The sequence below is a fragment of the Pan paniscus genome, chromosome 19 (genome assembly GCF_029289425.2).
Source record: "Pan paniscus chromosome 19, NHGRI_mPanPan1-v2.0_pri, whole genome shotgun sequence".
NCBI classification, from domain to species: domain Eukaryota; kingdom Metazoa; phylum Chordata; class Mammalia; order Primates; family Hominidae; genus Pan; species Pan paniscus.
The window spans coordinates 86,167,970-86,190,421 of NC_073268.2; the positions used below are offsets into that span (position 1 = coordinate 86,167,970).

The 22,452-nt window shown below is 38.0% G+C and overlaps 1 long non-coding RNA gene across 1 annotated transcript in view; it reads right to left on the reverse strand.

The window, feature by feature from the left end:
• The window catches only part of LOC129394445 (uncharacterized), a 33,285-nt gene extending 10,924 nt beyond the window's left edge, over positions 1-22,361 (reverse strand). Inside the window, exons 1-4 of the long non-coding RNA XR_010110578.1 lie at positions 19,013-22,361; positions 11,992-12,998; positions 11,186-11,346; positions 5,123-5,217 (exon numbers count right to left, since the gene is read on the reverse strand). This is a non-coding gene — a long non-coding RNA (uncharacterized LOC129394445). The remainder of the gene's footprint in view (positions 1-5,122; positions 5,218-11,185; positions 11,347-11,991; positions 12,999-19,012) is intronic.
• Positions 22,362-22,452: the final 91 nt, after the last annotated feature.

Below are 22,452 nucleotides of genomic sequence, written 5' to 3' on the forward strand. Positions count from 1 at the left end.
TAATACTGCCTTATTTATACATATAATAAGTGACAGATGTAGCTCACAGAATTTTAAAAATGAATCTCCCATCTACCTCTTCTAACCACTTTATCAATGAATCACTCAAAAGAAGAAGGTGTCTTTCTTATAATCATATAATTATTTAGTAGATCTGATACAGGAATTCATATCTTCTCTATCCTTACACACAGTTCATTGCAATGAACAATAATTCCCAATGTAAATCATGCCTTTTTTAGTAGTCTGTCTTTTCTTTTCTCTTTCTCTTCTTTCTTTCCTTCCTTCTTTATTCCTTTCTTCCTTTTTTCTTTCTTTGTCTTCCTTCCTTTTATATTTCTTTCTCTCTTAAATTAATGCAGCCAGTGACATAATTTTCAACAAGTACTCGATTTTTATAAAATTCATTAATTCATGCATTCATATATACCATGTGTCAGATCATGTATAGACATTTTGAAGGTAATAATGAACTAAATAGAAAAAAAGATATTTCCCTCATGAAACTTAAAATACAGTGAGAGAGTGGCTAGGCGCGGTGGCTCATGCCTGTAACCCAGCACTTTGGGAGGCCAAGGTGGGTAGATCACCTGAAGGCAGGAGTTTGAGACCAGCCTGGCCAACATGGTGAAACCCCATCTCTACTAAAAAGTACAAAGAAAATTAGCTTGGCTTGGTGGTACACACCTGTAATCCCAGCTACTCGGGAAGCTGAGGCAGGAGAATCGCTCAAACCTGAGAGGCGGAGGTTGCAATGAGCTGAGATAGCGCCACTGCACTCCAGCCAGGGCAACAGAGTGAGACTCTGTCTTGAATATATATAAATATATATATATAATATATATATTTTTATATATAATATATATTATATATATTATATATGTATTTATTTGTATATTATATATATTATTTATATAAAATATATAAATATATATTATATATAATATAAAATATAAATATAATATAAAATACAAATATACATATATATTTATATATACATAGCGGGAGAGACAGAAATTAAAGAAACAAATATATTTCCTCCTGCTAAGCCTAATGATGTTTAATTATCAATGGACCACATATACAATGGTAGTCCAATAAGGTTATAAAACCATATTTTTAATGTGTTTTTTTCTGTATCGAGATGCACAAATACTTACCATTGTGTTGCAAACTCCTACAGTATTCAGTACAGTAACATGCTGTATAGGTTTGTAGCCTAGAAGCAACAGGCCATATCACAGAGTATATAGTAGGCTATATCATCTATTAATAGTTTTGAGTAAGTACACTCTATGAGGTTCTCACAATGACAAAAATCACCTAATGATGCATTTCTGACAACATATCACCATTGCTCAGCAATGTATGACTGCAATTTAATGTCAGGTACCATTAAGGGGAATGAAATAAAAAATAAAGAAACGTACCAGTGCAAAGATAAGTTGCCATTTTAAGTAGGGTAGTCAATGGAGGCCTCTGAGTAATGTTTACCCAGATAACCAGAATAGAGAAAGCAAGCCATGTGGATGCCTGAAGAAACAGAATTCTAAACCAGTGCAAAGGCCTTGAAGAAGAATTTGAGAATCTGGTGGGGGGGTGCAGTAAAAATGAAGATTCAGTTTTGGCCAGGTTATGTGTCAGATACCCATTTTATACTCAAATGGGGACAAAGAGTAGAAGGTTGTATATGTGAATTTAGAGTTGTGGAAGAAAGATCCATAAGATGCACATTTGGAAACCATCTGTATAGGTAGGTAGGTAGATAGGTAGATGATAGATAGATAGATAGATAGATAGATAATGGATAGATAATGACATAGGCTTGAATAACATCTCCTAGGAATCAAATGGAGATAGGGAATTAGGTTGTGAGATAGAGCTATAAGACATATAACTATATATATATCTTATAATAACTATATATGTCTTATAATTTTGTAAAAAATACAAAAATTAGCTATAACACTGTGAGGTTGAGGCATGTCTTAGTTTATTTAGTGCTGCTATAAAGAAATACCTGAGGCTAGGCAATTAATAAAGAAAAGAGGTTCATTTGGCTCACGGTTTTGCAAGCTGTACAAGAAGCATAGTGCTGCCATCTGCATTTGGTGAGGACCTCAGGTTGTTTCCACTCATAGCAGAAGGTGGAAGAGACTTGGCACATGAAGAGATCCTATGGTGAGAGAGAAAGCAAAAGAGCAAGAAGGAGGTGCCAGGCTCTTTTTAACAACCAGCTCTCATAGGACCTTAGTGAGAACTCACTCCCCGTCGGGCCGATTCCTCATGAATAGGTAAATAGAAAGGCATTATTTTATTCATGAGGAATCTGCCCCCATCACCCAAATACCAGGCATTAGGCCCCACCACCAACATTGGTGATCAAATGTCAACATAAGATTTGGAGGGTACAATATTCAAATGATCGCAAGACATAAGGGAAAAGGCAGAGAAGAATGGTTACTTAAAAGCCAAATAAAGAATGTGATCCAAGGAAGAGAGAGGTGATGGATTGTCAGTGACAGAACTAAGCATCAAATACTTTGGAAAGAATGTCTGGGGTAAATGCTTAACTGAAGAGGGTTCAATAGAGAATGAGAGATGAGAAAGTAGGGAAAATGTTTGAAAAGTCTTGATGCTAAGGAGGGAAGACAAATGAAGTAATAGCTGGAGGGAGATACAGGGTCATTAGAAGCTTTCTTTTTTCTTTCTTTCTTTGTATTTTGCTTTCTTTTGTTAGTGGGAGGTAGTTCAGTATGTTTATGAACAGATGGGAATGATCCCTCTCTAAGGAAAAAATAGATAATGTAGGAGAGAAAGGATAATTAAAGATGCAGAGTCCTTGAATACATGAGAAGGGATCTCGTCTACAAGTAGAGGGAATGGTGAGAGCTCATCTAAGCTACAGACACAGAAAGGGAAAAGCATGCACAGGTAGAGACGCAGAGGTGGATTTCATGTTGGGTGAGAGAGAACTGAAGGTTGAAGTTGTTCACTCTGCTTCCATTTTTTTTCAGTGTAATGAGAAGCAAGGTAATCAGATGAGAGTGCAGGATATCGTTAGAGGTTTGAATGCAGGCAGGAAAGGTTCAAATACTCATGTCAGAGACTAGGAGATGAAATAGACTAGGACCATTAAACAGGATTGTCAGGCAATATAATAGGATTGTGTTTTTATTTTTTTAAAAATTGAAACAGGACATCACCCTGTCACCCAGGGTAGAGTGCAGTGGTGTAATCTTGGCTCACTGCAGCCTCGACATCCCAGGTTCAAGTGATCTCCCACCTCAGCCTCCCAAGTAGCTGGGACTACAGGTGTGTGCCACCATGCCCAGCTGATTTTTATACTTTTTTTTAGAGACAGTGTTTTGCCATGTTGCCCAGACCAGTCTCTAACTCCTGAGCTCAAGCGATCCACCGACCTCAGCCTCCCAAAGTGCTAGGACTGCAGGCATGCATCACTATGCCTAGCTAATTTTTGTATTTTTTGCAGAGACAGGGTGCACTATGTTGCCCAGACTGGTCTTGATCTTCTGAGCTCAAGTGATCTGCCTGCCTCAGCCTCCCAAATTGCTGGGACTACAGGTGTGAGCCACCGGCCAAGATTGTACATTTAAAGTAACACAAGACTGAGCATGGCTGTATGTTTTTCTTCATCTGTAACATTTGTTATAAACTTTAGTTTCCAGGAACTGATCCATTGAAAAAAATCCAGCTTTCCAATATAACATGTTGCATTTTTGTGAATGACACATGCACTCACAATTCAATAAAAGAGATGACTAATTTTATCTGCCATTGAAATATTAATTGTGAGGATCTGGGAATACGTGGCTAGATCACCATTACAGCTCAAGAAGAACCTCTTGCTGCTTAAGTATAACAAAGAGCAGGATCCACTGTCTCTGCAACGTGCCAGCTCTTCATCCTTTTTTCTATTTGGTCACATATTACCACAACTGTTGAAGGGAAATAGGTAAAGTGGTTGGGACTCTATCAAAAACACTTATCCTAGCCCATGGATCTGTGTACTGTTTCACAACCTTTCTGCTATATCATATTAAGACATAATAGAAGGTACTAAGTGCTGAATACATGAGCTAGAGAACCAAGAGCTGTTTAAACTAAAATTGTCCTAGAACAGCAGCCACCTGGCTATGTGGGTTGATGCTGGAGCTAAATAGCAATCAATTGAGAAATGAAGATTTCAGTCAAATATTTGTTCATCTTCATAATAATTTTACTTACTTTTTCCATCCATGGATTTGCTGTGTTTTTTCTTACACACTCGTGTACAATGTCAAAACTGGTTCTTTCCCTTAAAGCCAGCCCCCCACTTTTGGCAGTGAGAGTAAAAGCAATTTTTCTTTCTTTTTTTTTTTTTTTTAAGTAGAGACAAGGTCTCCCTACATTGTCAAATTTATGAGCTCAAGCGATCCTCCTACCTTGGCCTCCCAAAATGCTGGGATTACAGGTCTCCCAAAGTGCTGGGATTACAGCTAGCATGCCAGGCCTCCTTAATGGATTTAGTGCTGCCTTCCTTTGGGATATATTCTTTGATATCCCTTTAGAACTAAAATTCGATTTTAAAATTTACTTTTCATGCTTTCAAAATTCACTATTATGGACATGTAGTTAAGTAATACTAAAATCTAATAGGGCTATTTGCAATCAATCAAAACACAAAGAATAAAGATGTTCATTTTTCACGAAAAGTAAGAATGAGAGAAAGGGATGGAATGGATTCCAGTCTGACAATAGCTTTTTAGTGAACAAATGAAGTATTCATAAAGGGGAGTGTGGGTGTATGTTAGAGCATGCATTGTAGCTACTGTCCCAATGAACAGTGTTCAATATATTTTTAAAGTATTGAAAAAAAGGCATTTATAATGGAAACAAATCTCTACCTTAATATACTTTTTGTGACTGCCATAAACTCAATTGCTATATGTGAATGAAGGATGTTTGATACAATATGTGAATGAGGGATATTTAGTTTTCAGTAAAGCTGATGTTTATCAGGTGGCTACAGTAAATCGTTGATTTTTATTAGCTATCATAGCGTATAAGCAAGAGAGAGGCTCACAAAAACTTGTTGGTATGCTTGTTTACAAATACTTACAGAGGAAACACTCTTGAAAATATAAAATGCACTATCTTCTTATTTCCTGGTTATTTGCAATGAAAGCTGCCAGTCTACTAGGTTTTTCCAGGAGCCTGTATGAAGGACACCCATATCTATGTTAAGAACATTGTATTGAAAAGATAGAAACACGGTTTTTAAATTCATATGCAGTTACTGGCCATGAAGAAAGTAAGTAATTGTCTTTAGTTTGGCATACTCTACTGAAAACTATAATGATAGTAACCATAGTAACAGCATCTTTGGGTGGATCCTAAGAGATATCAGATTAAAGTCACTACGTAAAAAAAAAAACAGAAGAAATAATGATGTCATGTTGAATGTTATAGGACAGGGATCCCCAACCCCAGTACAGGTCGATGGCCTGGGGCCTGTTACGAACTGGGCCACAAAGCAGAATGTGAGTGGCAGGTGAGCGAATATTACCACCTGAGCTCCACTTCCTGTCAGATCGGGGCAGCATTTGATTCTCGTAGGAGTGTAAACCCCATTGTGAACTGTGCAGGCAAGGGATCCAGGTTACATGCTCCTTATGAGAATTTAGGGATAGGTGTAATGTGCTTGAATCATCCTGAAACCATCACCCACAACTGCCCCTCTCGTGTCCGTGGAAAAATGGTCTTCCATGAAACCAGTCCCTGGTGCCAAAATGTTGGGGACCATTGTTATATGACTAAAAACACCAGGTCAGGGAGAATTAAGTTAATAACTGTTATTTAACTGTGCTTGTATCATAATCATTCACATTGTATAACTCCCAGGGGACTTATATACATGCAGAAGTGCTTAAAATTGATTTTAACGATGATATTTCTAGTAGATCAAATTATTAAGATGGCCAAATGACATAAGGTAAAATTTCTGCCATTTTAGTTGTACCGAAAAGATCACAGAGAAAAGTAACAAGGGAACCTTAAGGAAAGGCTTGTTCCACTCCCTCTTTTGCTTGGAGAATAAAATCAGGATAAGAGAAATGAATTAACTTGTCCATGGAGTCTTGATAAGTATTTAACCTCAATAATCACTAAATGCCTTTTTATTTTATACTTTATTTTATTTTATTTTATTTTTGAGATGGGATCGCGTTGTGTTGCCAAGGCTGGACTGCAGTGGCATGATCACCGTTTACTGCAGCCTTGATCTCCCAGGCTCAAGCAATCCTCCTGCCTCAGCCTCTTAAGTAGCTAATACTACAGGAACATGCCATCAAACCTCGCTACATTTAAAAAATTATTTTTAGTAAAGACGAGATCTCACTGCATGGTTCAGGTTGTTCTCAAACTCCTGGGCTCAAGTGATCCACCTGTCTCAGCCTCCCAAAGTGCTGTGAATACAGGTATGAGCTACCATGCCTGGCCACTAAATCTTTTTTTAAATAAAAATCTTTAGTCCTAAAATATAAAGGATTCACAAGAATCCCATTTTGTTTGAGGTAATTAGCATAACTGTTTCTATTTCATTGGAATAGATTCTGAAAATCAAGATTTCACCAAAACTTATGGGTCGGTTTTATTTATCTTTAATGTTTGATAAATTTTCTTCCTAGAATTTCTCATGAAATGCAATCATGTATTATTTTTTAATCCCATTCATCTTCATATTTGATTTTTCCCCCTCTGTTGTGTTTTACTTTAATTGATTCCTCAAAGCTGTTCTGAAATTTTTACCCACATCTGCCACCAGATTTGATTGGCTAATTGTCCTCTATGGAAGCACACCCATTATGCAACTGTTACGAAAACTTTTACAAAAAATCAATGTCAGGTCAACAAACCCATCAGCCATGATCTCACTGAGAACTAATATTTTCAGGAAGCTTTTCACTTATTTTCAGGGGCTGTCTGTGGGTTTAGCATTTCATATTATTAACAGTGCAATGACAAACCTACGGCAGGAGAGTTAATAATGGGATGTGCTTTTTCCTCTTGCTTCTAAAGAAAATATTCAAATGAGCAGAAGTTTTAAAAGCCCTGTTCAATACTGAGCTTTTGATATTAAAATAAACTGACAACCTGACTCTGACAGAATAAGATTCAATTAGGCTTAAAGGTAGGTCTAAAGGGGCTCAGGGAGAAATAAATGAACTTCTACTAATTTTTAGAAATATCTAGTAAGAACAAGTCATTTATGACTTTGTAGTTAAGTTCCTAGAGAAAGTTTACCAAGAATTGCTTTCTATGAGGCATGGTGGTAAAAGCTGCAAAATGAATTATGGTGAAAATATGCATTCTACTTTTTATTTTTCCTTATTAAATCCAGCAAGGGAATTTTCCCGAGCCTCTCCCACTAGTGCATTTTGTTGGTTTAGAAGTGTTTCTGCTTTCACTCATTAAATAGCTAAAGATCAAAATATTATATGAATGATTTAGTTGTTTCTAGACAGATAAAATATTTTCTTCTCCTAATGAGTAGAGAAATATGATTTCTGCATGTCCCGAAAGAGCATTCACCCAGTATTCTTTGTAGTCATCTAAACAAAAGATCAAAATTGTATCATGGTCTTAATAAGAAAAACAAACATAAAAGGTAATGAAAATGGAATCATATCTCTTTTGTATCTGTAAAGTAATAGAGCGTATCAGGGTTTGTTCCTTATTATGAAATAACAAATTTTTAGAGAAAATAGAAAACAAACATAAGAAAATAAAAACAAATTGTAATCACATCAACTAGGTCACTTGTTAAATTATATATACACATGTGTGTGCCTGTGTGTGTGTGTGTGTAATACTGGAGCGAAGATATGGGAGCCTGACCTTCACAAAATGCCATGGGGCCCCCATCGGCCATGGAATACCCATCTCTAAATGTTTTTTCATGAGAGAAAAATATGTCTATTTGGTTAATATATTGTTATTTTGAATTTTTCTGTTGTAGACAACTCCAACTAATCTATATACACACATACACATGATCTATTTTGCTTATTGTAAGTTATTTTGCATAATTTTTTATTTAAAAAATATTGCATTACAGTATTATTTATCTTGATTACTGGTGGGTTTTTTTTTCTTTTTCTTTTTGATGCCTCTTAAATTTTATACCTGAGGAGAGTAGTGCCTTACTTACCTCATCCTAATTCTGGCCCTGAGGTCAAACATAGCAAAAGATAAAAATATAGACATTGATATAAACAGATATAATTTTTAATCAAAAAATAAAATCAAACAATAGTACAATATGCATTCAAAATTAAGTGAAGTTCTTAAACACTTTTCAGGATATAATTTTTATTGCAAAATAATCCAATTTATTCAATTATTGCTTTTGCACTAAGTACTCTTAAGTGCAACATTTAATGATCACTAATGAGATCATATTCAAGGTGTTTTGAGTTCTTAAATGCAGTATTTAATGATCTCCAATGAGATCAAATTCATGATGTGTTTAGTTGAAACAACCCAAAGTTAAACATTTGCCTGAAAACTTCACAGACTCCTCTATCCCTCTATGGAACAGCAGGCTTACAACAGTCTAGTGACAGATTTGCAAAAATCAAGAAAATATACAGTGTCGAAAAATAGATCAAAAATTTACCTTCATGGAATCATTCACCTTCATTGATTTTATTGACTGATATTGATAATATCTCTAATTCTATTTTATGAACCCATTTGGAAGCCACTTAATATGTAAGGGTACTTGATCAAAGCATGTCAACAACAATCAGTTTGAACAGAAAATAACATGTATTGGCTGGGCACGGTGGCTCACACCTGTAATCCCAGCACTTTGGGAGGCTAAGGTGGGTGGATCACGAGGTCAGAAGATCGAGGCCATCATGGCTAACATGGTGAAACCCCGCCTCTACTAAAAATACAAAAAATTAGCCAGGCATGGTGGCAGGCGCCTGTAGTCCCAGCTACTCGGGAGGCTGAGGCAGGAGAATGGCGTGAACCCGGGAGGCGGAGCTTGCAGTGAGCCGAGATTGTGCCACTGCACTCCAGTCTGGGTGACAGAGCAAGACTCCGTCTCAAAAAAAAAAAAAAGAATAATAACATGTATTAGGTTTTCGTGCTGTTTTGTTTTGCTTTTGAGACAGGGTCTCACTCTGTCACCCTGGCTGGCGTGATCACAGCTCACTGCGACCTTGACCTTCCAGGTTCAAGTGATCCGCCTGCCTCATCCTCTAGAGTATCTGGGACTACAGGCACGTGCCACCAAACCTGGCTAATTTTTCTATTTTTTGTAGAGATGGGTTTGCTGTATGTTGCCCAGGCTGGCCTCGAACTCGTGGGCTCGAGTGATCCGTCCACCTTGGCCTCCCAAAGTGCTGAGATTACAGGCATGAGTCACCGTAGTCAGACACATTTATTGTTTGTGTACATATTTACAATCATTATTTAGTTCATCCTAAAAAAAACTATCTAAATTTTTTCTTTTTTTTTTTTGAGATGGAGTCTTGCTCTGTCGCCCAAGCTGGAGTGCAGTGGCGTGATCTCAGCTCACCGCAAACTCCGCCTCCCAGGTTCAAGCAATTCTCTGCCTCAGCCTCCCGACTAGCTGGGATTACAGGTGCCCTATACCACACCCAGCTAATTTTTGTATTTTTAGTAGAGATGGGGTTTCACCATCTTGGCCAGGCTGGTCTTGAACTCCTGACCTCGTGATCCACCCGCCTTGGCCTCCCAAAGTGCTGGGATTACAGGCGTGAGCCACTGCACCTGGCCCTGAATTTTATCTCCACTTTAATGAGGAAGCACCAACATTTAAGTAACTTAGTCAAATTTACTCAGCCTCCAAGAATCAAAATGAGAGACCGTTCTCACATCCTTTTTACTCAATTCAGCCTGATGTTTCATAGCATTACTCTAGGTCAGCAATCAGCAAACTTTTTTTAAAATAAAGGATCAGATAGTGAGTGTTTTAGATTGTTTGGGCCCACATACAGCCCCTATGTCACCCACTCAACTCTGCTGTTGCAGCTGGGAAGCAGAGACAATCTGTAACTGAATGAACATAGCTGTGCCCCAATAAAACTTTATTCATGAATACACATATCTGAATTTCATAAAACGTTTAAATGTCACAAAATAGTATTCCTCTCTTGATTTTTTGCTACCGTAAAAATGTAAAAACATTCTTAGTTCACAAGCTGTATGTATAAGTTGTGAGCTTGATTTGGCCTATGGACACAGTTTGCACATCCTTGTTATTCTTTCCAGAAGGGAACATGTGGTGCCCTTACTTCAAAATATCAGAAAAGTGCAGAGTTTTCTTTTCTACAGGTCTAGTAATATAAGGATATTCTCTGGTAAAGCATAAATCTCGGTTCTGGGTCATTTTCCTGACCCAGATACTTTTCCGTCAATAATTATCTTCCTCGTATTGTTTTTCATGAAAAAAAGAAGACAGATACATTTTAGAATAGCCCATATATATGGTGTAAGGAAAGTCACTCCACACAGAAGAATTGAGGCTGTCTTTTTTAAGAATGGATTATTATTATTATTATTATTATTATTATTATTATTATTATTATTTTGAGACGGAGTCTTGCTCTATCCTCTGGGCTGGAGTGCAGTGGTGCGATTTCGGCTGACTGCAAGCTCCGCCTCCCGGGTTCACGCCATTCTCCTGCCTCAGCCTCCCGAGTTGCTGGGACTACAGGCGCCCGCCACCAAGCCCGGCTAATTTTTTGTATTTTAGTAGAGGCGGGGTTTCACCGTGTTAGTCAGGATGGTCTCGATCTCCTGACCTCATGATCCGCCAGTCTCAGCCTCCCAAAGTGCTGGGATTACAGGCGTGAGCCACCGTGCCAGGCTTTAAGAATGGATTTTTAAAATAAAAATCTTCCAATTATGCTATTTCTAAATGTCTACTTTTCTTTGGATGTCTACCTTTTCCATTTAAGTTAGTTCTTCATCGGAACTTCTAATACCATCAATTGCATTCAAAAGTCTCCAAGATGGCCCTTCTAAGGTATCTGCTACTCCAGATATTTCAGCCCTGTTGTCAAGAAGCATAGTAGAGGGTTTCCTTGAAGAATTTGTGTGTGGATAGCAGGAAGGAGGAGGAGAGGGGAGAAAGAGAACAGCGTACCATTGATGGGCTATTGTCAGAGCAGCTGCTGTGTCAGTGGCACCTGTGGGCTCTCCAGGCGAATACACGGCCACCCTGATACATCCATGGCCAAAGGCAAAAGAGCAACTTCTCCTCTCTGTGGCAGCAGATGCCCCTGTTCTTCAGCTGATGAAAAAATCCTAGCAGAGGAAAAGGAAAGACAGAGGAAAGGAGATTGTTGGGTTGTTAAGAGATATGAGCAGGAGGGAGAGGTTGCAACCCACTTCTCTGCGTCCTTGCTGCTGGCCCCAAAGAATCCTATACTGAGAGCTCAGTTTGTAACTAGCTTATTCACCTAGGGATGCCTCTATTGCAGGGCTAGGACAGAGAGGACTGAGGCACTGGCTTCCTTTAGTATTTGGTGCATTTGATCTCACCTATAAAAGGAAACAAATGTGTGTCCTTTATTTGTCCCCAACTACTTTTCACTTGCTTAAGACAATCCTCTTCCTATATTTTGCAAAGAAAAAAGGCAGAGCACTCTGCCTCATGGAAGGCAATGGTATCAGGGCCAGCTTTTTTTTTTTTTTTTTTTAACTAAGGCCACTGCAGTAGCTTTTATCTACTCACAGTTCTTTCTGGAGTCAAGGCCTCTGGCTATTCAAGCCATCTCCCTTCTTAGCAAGTTAAGATTGGGACAAAACAATTAAAATTCTAGAACTTGTCAGCTTGAATCGAACCATCACAAACCAATCACACAAGGCTGCTCCCTTCAGCCCAATCGTTGAGATGATTTTCCCACGACCTGGAATGGACTTTTTAGATCCTTTGGAAAGAAAACTCACCGGCAAGTACATCTCTCTGTCTATAGGTCCTTTCTATCCAGAAATTTGTTGAGATCATTGGTAGTGGGTGAAAACATGTCCTTTAGGGAGAAGGTTTTTTAGACCAGAAGCATTAGTTATGGAGGTTGTCATTGTTGTTGTTTCTTGCAAGGAAGAGAATAAAAGTGTAATCACACTAGGTCATGTGTAAATTTATGCTGTTTTTACTGGCTCTTAACCCTTTTCCTTCCAGGAATTGTTAAGTTCCTTTGCAGTCATATATCAGCCCTTGGGTATGTTCTCACCAAGGGTGACTGTTTGACGGTAAGGTCCCCTCAGTAGACCAACAGAATACAAGCCAGGTCATGGAACTGATTCCCTGGAAATTACGTAAGAGAAATAAATACCCTGGTTTTTGTACAGAGAGGAAATTATGAAATCGAGCCTGAATCCATAGACTCTCTTAAATTCTCCTGTGAGAAAATTCTTGCTTGGTTCGAAGGGGTCTTCAGTGGAATTAGGGGTAAAACCTTTTGTATGAGAGATCTCCAGTTTCTAAGTAGCTTGAAAGGGGCTGCAGGTCAGGCTGCCTTCTGATGGAGACTCGGAGGGGTTCAGGAGACAGGAGCGAGCACAGAACATCTGTCAATGCTTAGAGCTCTTTCTTTTTTTCTTTGGTTTTATGTCATGACCTGTAACTCAACTCACAGAGAATTGCTTTCCATTATGGAGAAATAATTCCAACAATGATTTTTTTTTTTCTTGCTGACTGGACTGTCTCACCCTGTGGGGGTATGGCTTGGTTTTATATTATCAGGCATGTTTGGTGCTTTTTCTGTGTGTTGCTTTGATAGGCAACGCTTTTCAGCGGAGGCTGTGGCTCAAATCATGCAGGTCTTGAGCTGTATTTTCAGAGATGAACCCAGTGCTAAATCGTGGTAGTAATATAATTCACAGCATTCTGCGTGGATCACCGGCTATTTTGGGGTCCCAATCCCCTTTATGTAGGACTTGAAATAATGTACGGACTATGGAGAGAAAAAAAAGGAACAAAGGCAAGCAATGCTTAAGGAAAGAAGATAGAATACAGGGAGGAGTAAACTCATTTCTGTTTAATTCACTTAGAGAACAGCATTGATTCATTTTGAACCCAGGATTAAAGAGACTTGTATAAATTTCCATTATACTGTCTGGATTTTGAAACTATGGATACGGCATTGGGGACTAAGCCTGTTGGGCTAAATGATACTTTGACCAGGTAGATGTTCAGATTGCTTCTGAAAAAAAATTTAAATAATATGTGCATTGTCTTTTAGTCTAAGGGAACTGCTTAGATTATGTGTATTTAGCTCATGTTTTACTGACATGTTGAAGCTGTTTAGCCTTACAGCTTTACAGATTGTTCTACTTTTCAAAAATACTGAGAGTTGCCAGTGTCTATTTTGAATGTTTCGTATTTTAGTGCATAATAAATATGTGTGTAATGAGTGAATAGGTGACTTTTTAAATTGCAAAATGTAACTGGACTCTAAACACCATAAAATCAAGATCATGAAGGCAGGTTATGAGAAAGAGTCTTAGAACTGACCACAGCTCTTCTGTTAGAACTAAGCAACTGCAAATCAAATCTTAGCCCTCTTCATCTTTTGATAAGGTTTTTGGATGTGTCATCATTGGGTCAACAGATATAATTGTATATGTGCATGTGTCTGTATGTGTGTGCCTGCATGTTCATATACTTTTTGAATTTGCTTTCTGTCAACTAAACTATTAAGTATATACCTTCCTTAGCTTAATCTGTGCAAAGAAGGCATTGTATTTTTATATAAAAATAATATACAGTAAAAGCAATAGCTTTGGACTTTGATAGGTAGGACATCTTATTTTTCAAGGTTTTTTTTAAAGCATTCTTCCACATGCTAACACATAAAAGAGGTTTAACCTCAGTAAATGGGAAAGCTGGCTCTCCTAATTATTTTTTTCCCAAGTTGACTTAACAGGCAAAATGTGAGTATTCACATATTTCTGTTTACATGCAGGGAAATGGCAATCAGATTACAAAAAAAAAAAGCATTATTTATACTGTCAGTTCCTGCCTTACTAAAACTTGGTGACTCAGTTATGCAAACCATACAAAAGAATAGACTTTTGTATTACTACACGTTTTGAAATGAGATCTTTGCTGATAAAAAGATCAGAAGCTGAAACACTGGTGATATAGTTTAAGTCTATGATATAAATTCAGAGTTGCTCTATCGCTAATCCTAGAAACAATTTCTGAAAACATTTGCTTATAATAGTAATTCACTTAAATTTCTTTAACACTTAAAATGAATTGTAGGTAGCTCAAATCCAAATGATGCAGATGAAATGTCTGGATTTGAGCCTAATAGGTACATTAAAAAATCTAATTAAGCACCTATTTTTTTTCAACCTTTTAATTTCTGCTTTAATGGCAATCAAGTTAAAAAAATGTACAGTTCCACTTAGTCATACCATTCCTTTATAAAAGGCAGATTTCAAGTAAACTTCTAAATGCACATATAATGTAGAAACTAATATTTTCTGACAGTCCTTGGTTCCTGAAAGTTGAACTTCATCATATGTGTTTTAAACTTTTGTCAAAATAGTTATGAAAGATATGTTACTTTTGCATTATGAGGTAATTTATTAGGGGCGGGAACTCATAAGACAGTATAAATCCACTTGTCTAAACTTGCATGAGGCTGTGTGCATTGTAAAATGTCACAAAGAGTTTTGGGTCAGTGAATATTTTGCTGAAGGAACAACGCTTACTTTTAACTGAGTACTTTTCTGCAATAAATAGCAAAGTAGGTTTTTGTAGCTGTAAACTGTGTACACAGATAACTACAGGCTGGTCTGTCATGGAGCTAAAAGTTTCACCTGAAAACTTGTATTTTCTTTTAATAGTCATAATGCTATGAATATTATTGTGCTATCATAAATCACTAATGTTATTGGTAGTAGTTGGGTACAGCATTTCATTTTTGCATAGTTGCAATACAAGTTTTATTTATTTGTAATTTATACACTAGGACATTGAATATTAAAACATAAATTTCTTGGAGCACTGAAATTAAATCTCGATTGAGGATAAGTGCCTACAGAATGGAAGCTGGTCAACGATAAAGGAAACATTCAATTAAACCTGTAGATACTGATCAAATTTATTTTTAAAATGGAAGAAACTCTTAGACAGAGAGCCATGAAAGTTGAGCCAAGCATTTGGAATTTGGTCCTGCATAAGGAGCAAAAATTCAAATTTCATATATTTTAGAGTTAGGAAAGAAATAATGTGGAGGAAATGTAGGGGAGAATTAGAAAGTGGCTTTGAAAAATAGAGGTCTTATTTTAGGTTTCTAGATTTGTCTGAGCAGAGATGCTAGGAAAAGTTATACTCTGCAGAAAACAGAGGAATAAACATTGAATTTGATATCAGCAGGCTAGGAGTCCACACGTATAGGTCCCATTCACATGAAGAGATGGAACATAATTTCTATATCTCTATTTCCTTTTAAATAAAAATTGGAATGTTGGAAATCATATTAAGAAAACAAAAATGGAAGCAAAGATAAGATGGTAGGGCTGCATCCAGAGGCAATGGATGAAGAAATGACAGTTCGATTAATGTTCCAACAGCCTTGTTTACACATCTTATCCTTCTGCTCAGTCATCTGTAGATCTCTCCCTGTGTAAAGAATCCAAGTGTCAACTCAAGATCTTTGTCTTGAAAGACTAAAATCTGGTCCAAGTTTAATGTTCAATCTTAATATTTCTTTAAATACCTTTATGAATTTATTCAAATTCTGATCATCAATTGTGAAATCCATTTTACTTTTTTCTCTGTTTCATGCCAACCTGTACTATCAAATATAGAACTAATATGTTGCTAAGTTCCTCAGATGCTTACCTCTCCATTTATGACTTTAGCACTTATTCAAGCACTACAGAAAATTCTGTTACTTATTTATAGACTTATTGTATGCATGCCTTATTATCCTAGCTAACATGTTTGATTTATTCACTTTATCATTCTCATCATCATTAGTGGCAGTAGCAATAGTGACAGAATAAAAAGATACCTTTGATTAGTTGATCACAAAGTGTTAGGCATTTTACATATATTATTTCTAATTCCTATTACAATCTTTCACGACTAGTAAGTGGCAGGTTGCAAACACATGTCAAGTTGACCCAAAGCTCAACCTCTCCCCACTGGGCAATACTGCCACTATGCGAAGTCACATAATTTAGAACATCCTTGAGATTCAATCCATTGGGATTTCGTTAGAAAGAACTGCATTAAAAAAAAAGAAAAAAAAAAACCTTTAAGAGTTCATAAGCTTTGACCTAGTAATTGTACATCTAGAAATCGATAATGAAAGGAGAAAAATATGAAGATAAAAAATCTCCAAGGCCAGGCAAATGCATACTTATAAGGGTAAAAAACAAACAAAAAAAGAATATAAAGGTATAAGGATAGGTGACAATTAATTATAGTTCATAAAATATATGTGAGCATTAAAATATATACTTTCAAATAATTTTTAGTTGCATGACAGATGCTTGCATAATATAAAAAGTGTGATGCTCATGCACTAAAAATATGACACAATTGATCTTAAAATTACAGAGGCTAGGCGCAGTGGCTCATGCCTATAATCCCAGCACTTTGGGAGGCTGAGTTTGAGGATCGCTTGAGGTCAGGAGTTTGAGGCCAGCCTGGTCAATATAGTGAGACCCCATCATTAAAAAAAAAAAAAAACCCAATATGTTAATTTTTAAAAGTTATAAAACATAGACTTAAAAATAGAAACAGAAATAGAGGAAAAGGAGAAAGATATATCAAAGTATTTATAATGGTTATCTTTCAATGGTAGGAATATGAATTTATATTATTTTCCACATTTATCTACATTCTTCTACATTTTCAAATGCTTATCTTTTACATTTTCCAAAATAGACATACATCATTTTAGCAATGATTTTTAAAAATACCAAAAAATACTCTTTAAAAAAACCCACAAATTCTTAAAGCCCACATCTGAAAATCTAGACATTCAAGTATGTACATTTTCTTTCAAGAGTATCATTACAGTGTTGTTACTGAAAATATGTTTTGCATTTTCTTCGTAGCTTGTGGCATATTCCATAAATATCTACAATAGTGATTAGTTTTGGCTGTCTGAAGTTTGTGTTGTTTGTTTTAATTTTTTGTTTTGTTTTTATAAGTTCTGGAAAAAGTCAAGTTGCATGACTCTCATGATCTTCCAAAGATGTATTACTAAAGCAAAGAGACATTCTTACAGGTGTTTTAAACATGAGATTCAGTTTGCTAATGGTGGCACCTCTCACTGGAAAGCATTTCTTACTGTGCTGTAGAGGGTGACTATGGATGCTGGTGGCAGTCTCACTTTCCCTAGTGGCTACTGAACGTGTTTGTGTCTCCTTTAGAACCAATAGTTTCTAATGAATATTTTCTGGTCTCCTCTACTTCCTCCTTCCTTCCTATCTTCCCTCTCTTCATTATTTTCCCATGCAAATGTACGTGCAATACAGAACATCAGAATAGCACATCCTGTAAAGCACAAAAGCAGTGTTTGTTTCCTGGAAAACCCTCCGTAGAGACTAGCTTATTATTAGTCTTCTTATTACTGCTTGATTACTATGATTAAATGATGATACTACACCCTTCCAGTTATAAGGCTTGCCTTTCCCCAGTGGCAGTGATGAGTCTGTGCATAATGATTGATATTTTCTCAGCTGGCACCTCTTCTAACCAATGACGTGCACTTAACGGCAAGGCTACCTGATCTAAGGAACTGCCATCCGTGGTTATAGAGGGTAAACCGAGGCTGTAAACTCATTACCTTTGGGAGACCTAATGTATCCCAGAAAACACAGATGAAATGATCATTGTAATCACTGAATCAAGAAACATAGTAATGTAGGGTCTGGCCCTAAAATGAATATGGTATTTTCAGAGTGTAATTGTCTCACTCATGTGAGATAAATGAAGTCTTCCAGAGCATGAGAGAATAGGTAATTTACTAAATAATAACATGGAGGCTCTGGAAGTGTGAGCTTCTTAAAGAACAGCCCTACTTATTGATTTTGGTTTTAACATATTTGATGGAAAATAAAGGTCATAATAATAAACGGATAAAGTAAGCACTGAAATATCTTCTGAATACATCAGTACATGATTTTGTTTTATGTGTACATATAAACATATGGATAGTTGCAAACACACGGGTATCTCACTTACTCAGAAGTTTTCCTCAGCTATTTATAACAGCAAATACAAAGACTAAGCCATTTAAATGCTCTGAGAAGCAAAATAGATGCCATAAATCCAAATCCTGAAGCTTTTTTACCTGAAAAGGAGGTTGACCAAGCGAAGGTAACTCCAAATTCAGCATCTGCTCATACTATTTCAAAAATGCATCTTTAGATATGTTAAATCATATTTGCTTGTACATTACTTTAGCAACCTTGGTTACATAATTTATCAGCCCAGCACAGATTAGAATCAACAAATTAGGCAGAGCATGGTGACAGCCTGACAGATTCAAGGCACATTATCAGAAGCAAAAATGAGAACGGAAGGCTCACATTGATGGAGAAGGGAAAACAAGCAGAAGGGCTTAAATAAGCTTAGTCTAGGGTCATTTAATGCAGGAGAAAAGGCTCTACTGTACCCTGATAGGCCTACTGTATTGCAGGTAAAAAATGAAATAGCTTATGTTTATTATAATCATACTGAGTAATCATCAAAAGTTATACTAAAACATACTGTTCCTTTCATTCATTTCCATGTAACTGACATTTATTCTTAGAAACAACTTATAATTCATATGCTTGATTACCTGTATATAGAAAGGTCTGGGGCATAGCAGGCATTTAGGAAATTAACTGAATGAGGAGCCACTCCTATCTTCTGATGTGTTCTCAGCATCCTTAATACCACTATACATAGTAATATGTCATATGTATTAAATCTTCCATTACAAAGTCTTACCCTGCTTCATTCCATTCTTCAAAATCTAAGATTATTGTTTTATTTGTTGCTTGATCCATTTTAGTGCATAATCATAAGCTGTCTTATATTGTTGTTTGATCATTTAAATGTTTCACTTCTGCCTTGTTCATCTTCTCAGTTAGACATTTTGAACTCTTAAGAAGAGGAATTACTCCCGCTAGGACACTTCTGTCTTTCATCTCACCTAGCATATAGCCAAAGTACAACGTAGTTATTTCAACAAATACGTTCACTGAATTTAAAAATATGAAGATTAAATATTATCAATGCAGTAAGTGAAACTAAAGGCCAAAACTGTTTTCCAATAAATAAGATTACATACAGTGCCTTAAAATACCACAGTAAGTGGCTTGTTCTCATAGCAGCAGATTGCAAACTCAGCCTGTCTACATTTCCGGGCAATCTGACAATGATTTATTTACTATTTATTGCTAATGATGATTACTTTGAAGATTAGAAAGTGGTTTTTAATATCCAGTGGATACAAATGCCAGGAGCGTTTGATGTTTTACCATTGTGAATTTGAACTGCATATACATGGTTAATGGAAGTCTGAAAGTATGTCTAATTGTTGGGGATCTTTATATAAATGCAAAGGAAAGATTTGTGCTTCTAGTGAAACAATCACCTTCTGCGTCACACAGCTATTCACAATCTGACTGCAGATCCAGATTGTGACTAATATTTGGCTCTAATATTATAGGTGGTTACCGTGGAGAGAATCAGTAAGAGCATAATTGTCATTTCCTTGGAAAAATTTAATCCACAGATGGATCCCAACACCCAATTGCATTCGTGTCCAAGACTAATGGGGATTTTTGCTAAATAAGGCCTGATTCAGCCAAAAAAGATAGACTCTGAATACAGAAATCTGTATCACGCATCACTTCAAAAGATGTATTAAATCAAACACTGAAAGCATTGGCACACAGAATTTTCCTAATAGAGACATGATGAAAAGTCATTTATTAATTAAAATGCATTTATATTTTCTTTTTTTAAAATGAAGCAATGGGGGTATTCTACGCTACCATGCATTTACAAAATTTCATTTGCAAAATTTCATCCTTCATACTTCCTTATTTAGCTAATTAAGGTAATGATTCTACTTAGATTGGAAAGTTCTAATTAAAATCATTAATTTTTCCCGAACCTTCTCCTTCAAGATATAAGCTTTGCTGCACATCCTTCAGTCTAAGTCTTTGGGAGGAGAGAATGTTGGGGGATGTGCTGCTGATAATTGATGAGAGAGAGCAGGATACATTTATTATGACCTTCCTCCCGCTGCCCAGCTAAATTTATACAGCCAACCATAATCTAATAACTCTGTGTTCCTTTCTTTAAAGATTTTCCTATCATATGAAACTATTTCGGCCTGTGGTGTATTCTTTCTAATTAGAGTAGAATACTAAAGCAAAACCATTTCAATCCAAGTTGCATAAAAATGCCATCCCTTTCCGAGTGACTGGTTTTCAAAGCGAGCTCATTACCTGGAAAAACAACAACAACAAAAGTGTTGCCTCTCTGAATTCACATGGTTTGGAAAATTCTTAGCCATCTACAGATGCACCAACTGAATCATAATAAAGAAGAGAAAATCTATAAATGATTAATTTCCTTTTTCTATTTAGGCTTAACATGTTTTAAGGGATAATTAAACTTTTGGCCTGTTTCTTAGACGTCCAGGAGGAAGCATATTTCAGAAGAAGCTTATTGAACTGAGCGGTGAACTCATTCATTATCCTTCGGTTAATACAGAGTGAACTTGTCTACCCTCAGGTTCATTTAGCTTTAGGCTACAGCCTAGATTCTTAGACATCCGTCTATTTTACAGTATTAATTCAAGCTGTTTATAAATAACACATGACTAAACAGATGTTAAAGAAGACCTCCCTTGGGGCAGGCATTATTCCCACGTGCATGGCAACAGAGTTCGTAACAGGGCTTGGTGAACAGTATAATCTCAACACATTAACTGGGACCACATCGCCATTTGGCTATCAGAGCAGCCACACCGAGTGCATCATCTCTTGCACACCCTTTTAATTTAAGTACCTTGCTCAGTGCTAAGAAAAAAGGCACACTTGGTAAGGCAGGAGTAAGTGCGGATCTGCAAAACCTAAGCAAGGATATTTCACCAGCACCTCCTAGGGGCCACGTGTGGATATGAGGATGGGAGGTGGGGACTCGCACAGAACCTTTCCTTGAATTGTCAGTTTCACCTCTCCTACACACAAAAATCCACCCCGACTGCGCCGTCCACAATACCAGCTAGTTTGCTGAATTAGTTCAGCGACTCAAGGAGGCCTTACGAGGTTTAAATAAACTGCACAAAAGACACATTTGATCGCTCGAGAAAATAAACATTTAAAAAACTCAGTGGAAAGAAAGACTCCTAAAATATATCCTGTCCTTTAGAAGCAAAGCTTCGTTAGGACACCGAAGTACTCAGAAATAATAGGCACTTACTCTTCGGTTTACACACACACACACACACACGGATTAGTTTATAAAGTTCCAGGATCCAGACCCGGTTAACACTGAAGTTGCTTTTTAGGGGTCTGCGCGCTCTCGCCCGGCTGCTGGGAAGGAGGGCTGGGAGGCGCTGAAGCGAGGGCAGATCTGAGTGTCTGTAGGAGTTGCTATTCCAAAAAAAAAATCATTACTCTCTAATTGTTCTGATTTTAGATCAGCAAAGCGTGCCGGGCGGTGGTGGAGAGACTGAGGGCGGACAAGGCGAGAGGGAACGAGCCGTCCACCCTTCAGAGAAGCCTAGGCGCCTTGTAAGTAATTCGCGAACAGTCGGGAGAACAAACAGCCAAGCGGCGCTGCAGTGGCCGCACTTGCGCGCGTCTCAATCCTGGGGGCTCTGCGCGCCCGCCCCAGTCCCTCGCCCCATTGACTCAGTGGCTTCTCCGGGCGCTGCAGCCTCCGCGGAGGGCTTCCAAGGGCCGAGGGGCTCCGGCAGAGAGGGAGTGGAGAGGGAGACGCGCCGGGACCGACGAACAATCCTGCCCCGGCGGCAAAGGTCTCTACCCGGCGCTGGCACCTCGCAGGCCCCTCGAGGAGCACGCAGGGCAAGCGGCCCAAGAGCGGGGGAACCGGGAAGTGTGTGGGGCTCCAGACGGAGTAGGAAGCTTTGCCCAAGGCCAGGCTGCAATCAGGCAGCCGCAACAGCCGGGCGCGGAGCTTCCCACCTGCTGCTGTCCCAGCTGGGCCGCAACTTCCTCCTCCCCGGCCCGAGCCCGACTCCCCGGCCGGGCTCCGAGGGTGGAGGGGGACGAGGCGGCGGCAGGTTCCCTCCGCTGGCAACGCCTCGCAGCATCCTCCCCTCCCCGTCGCGGTTCCCGGGGCCGGCCGCGCGGCCAGGCGCGCTGCGATTGGCCGGCAGCGGCCGGGGGCGGGGCCAGGAGAGCCGG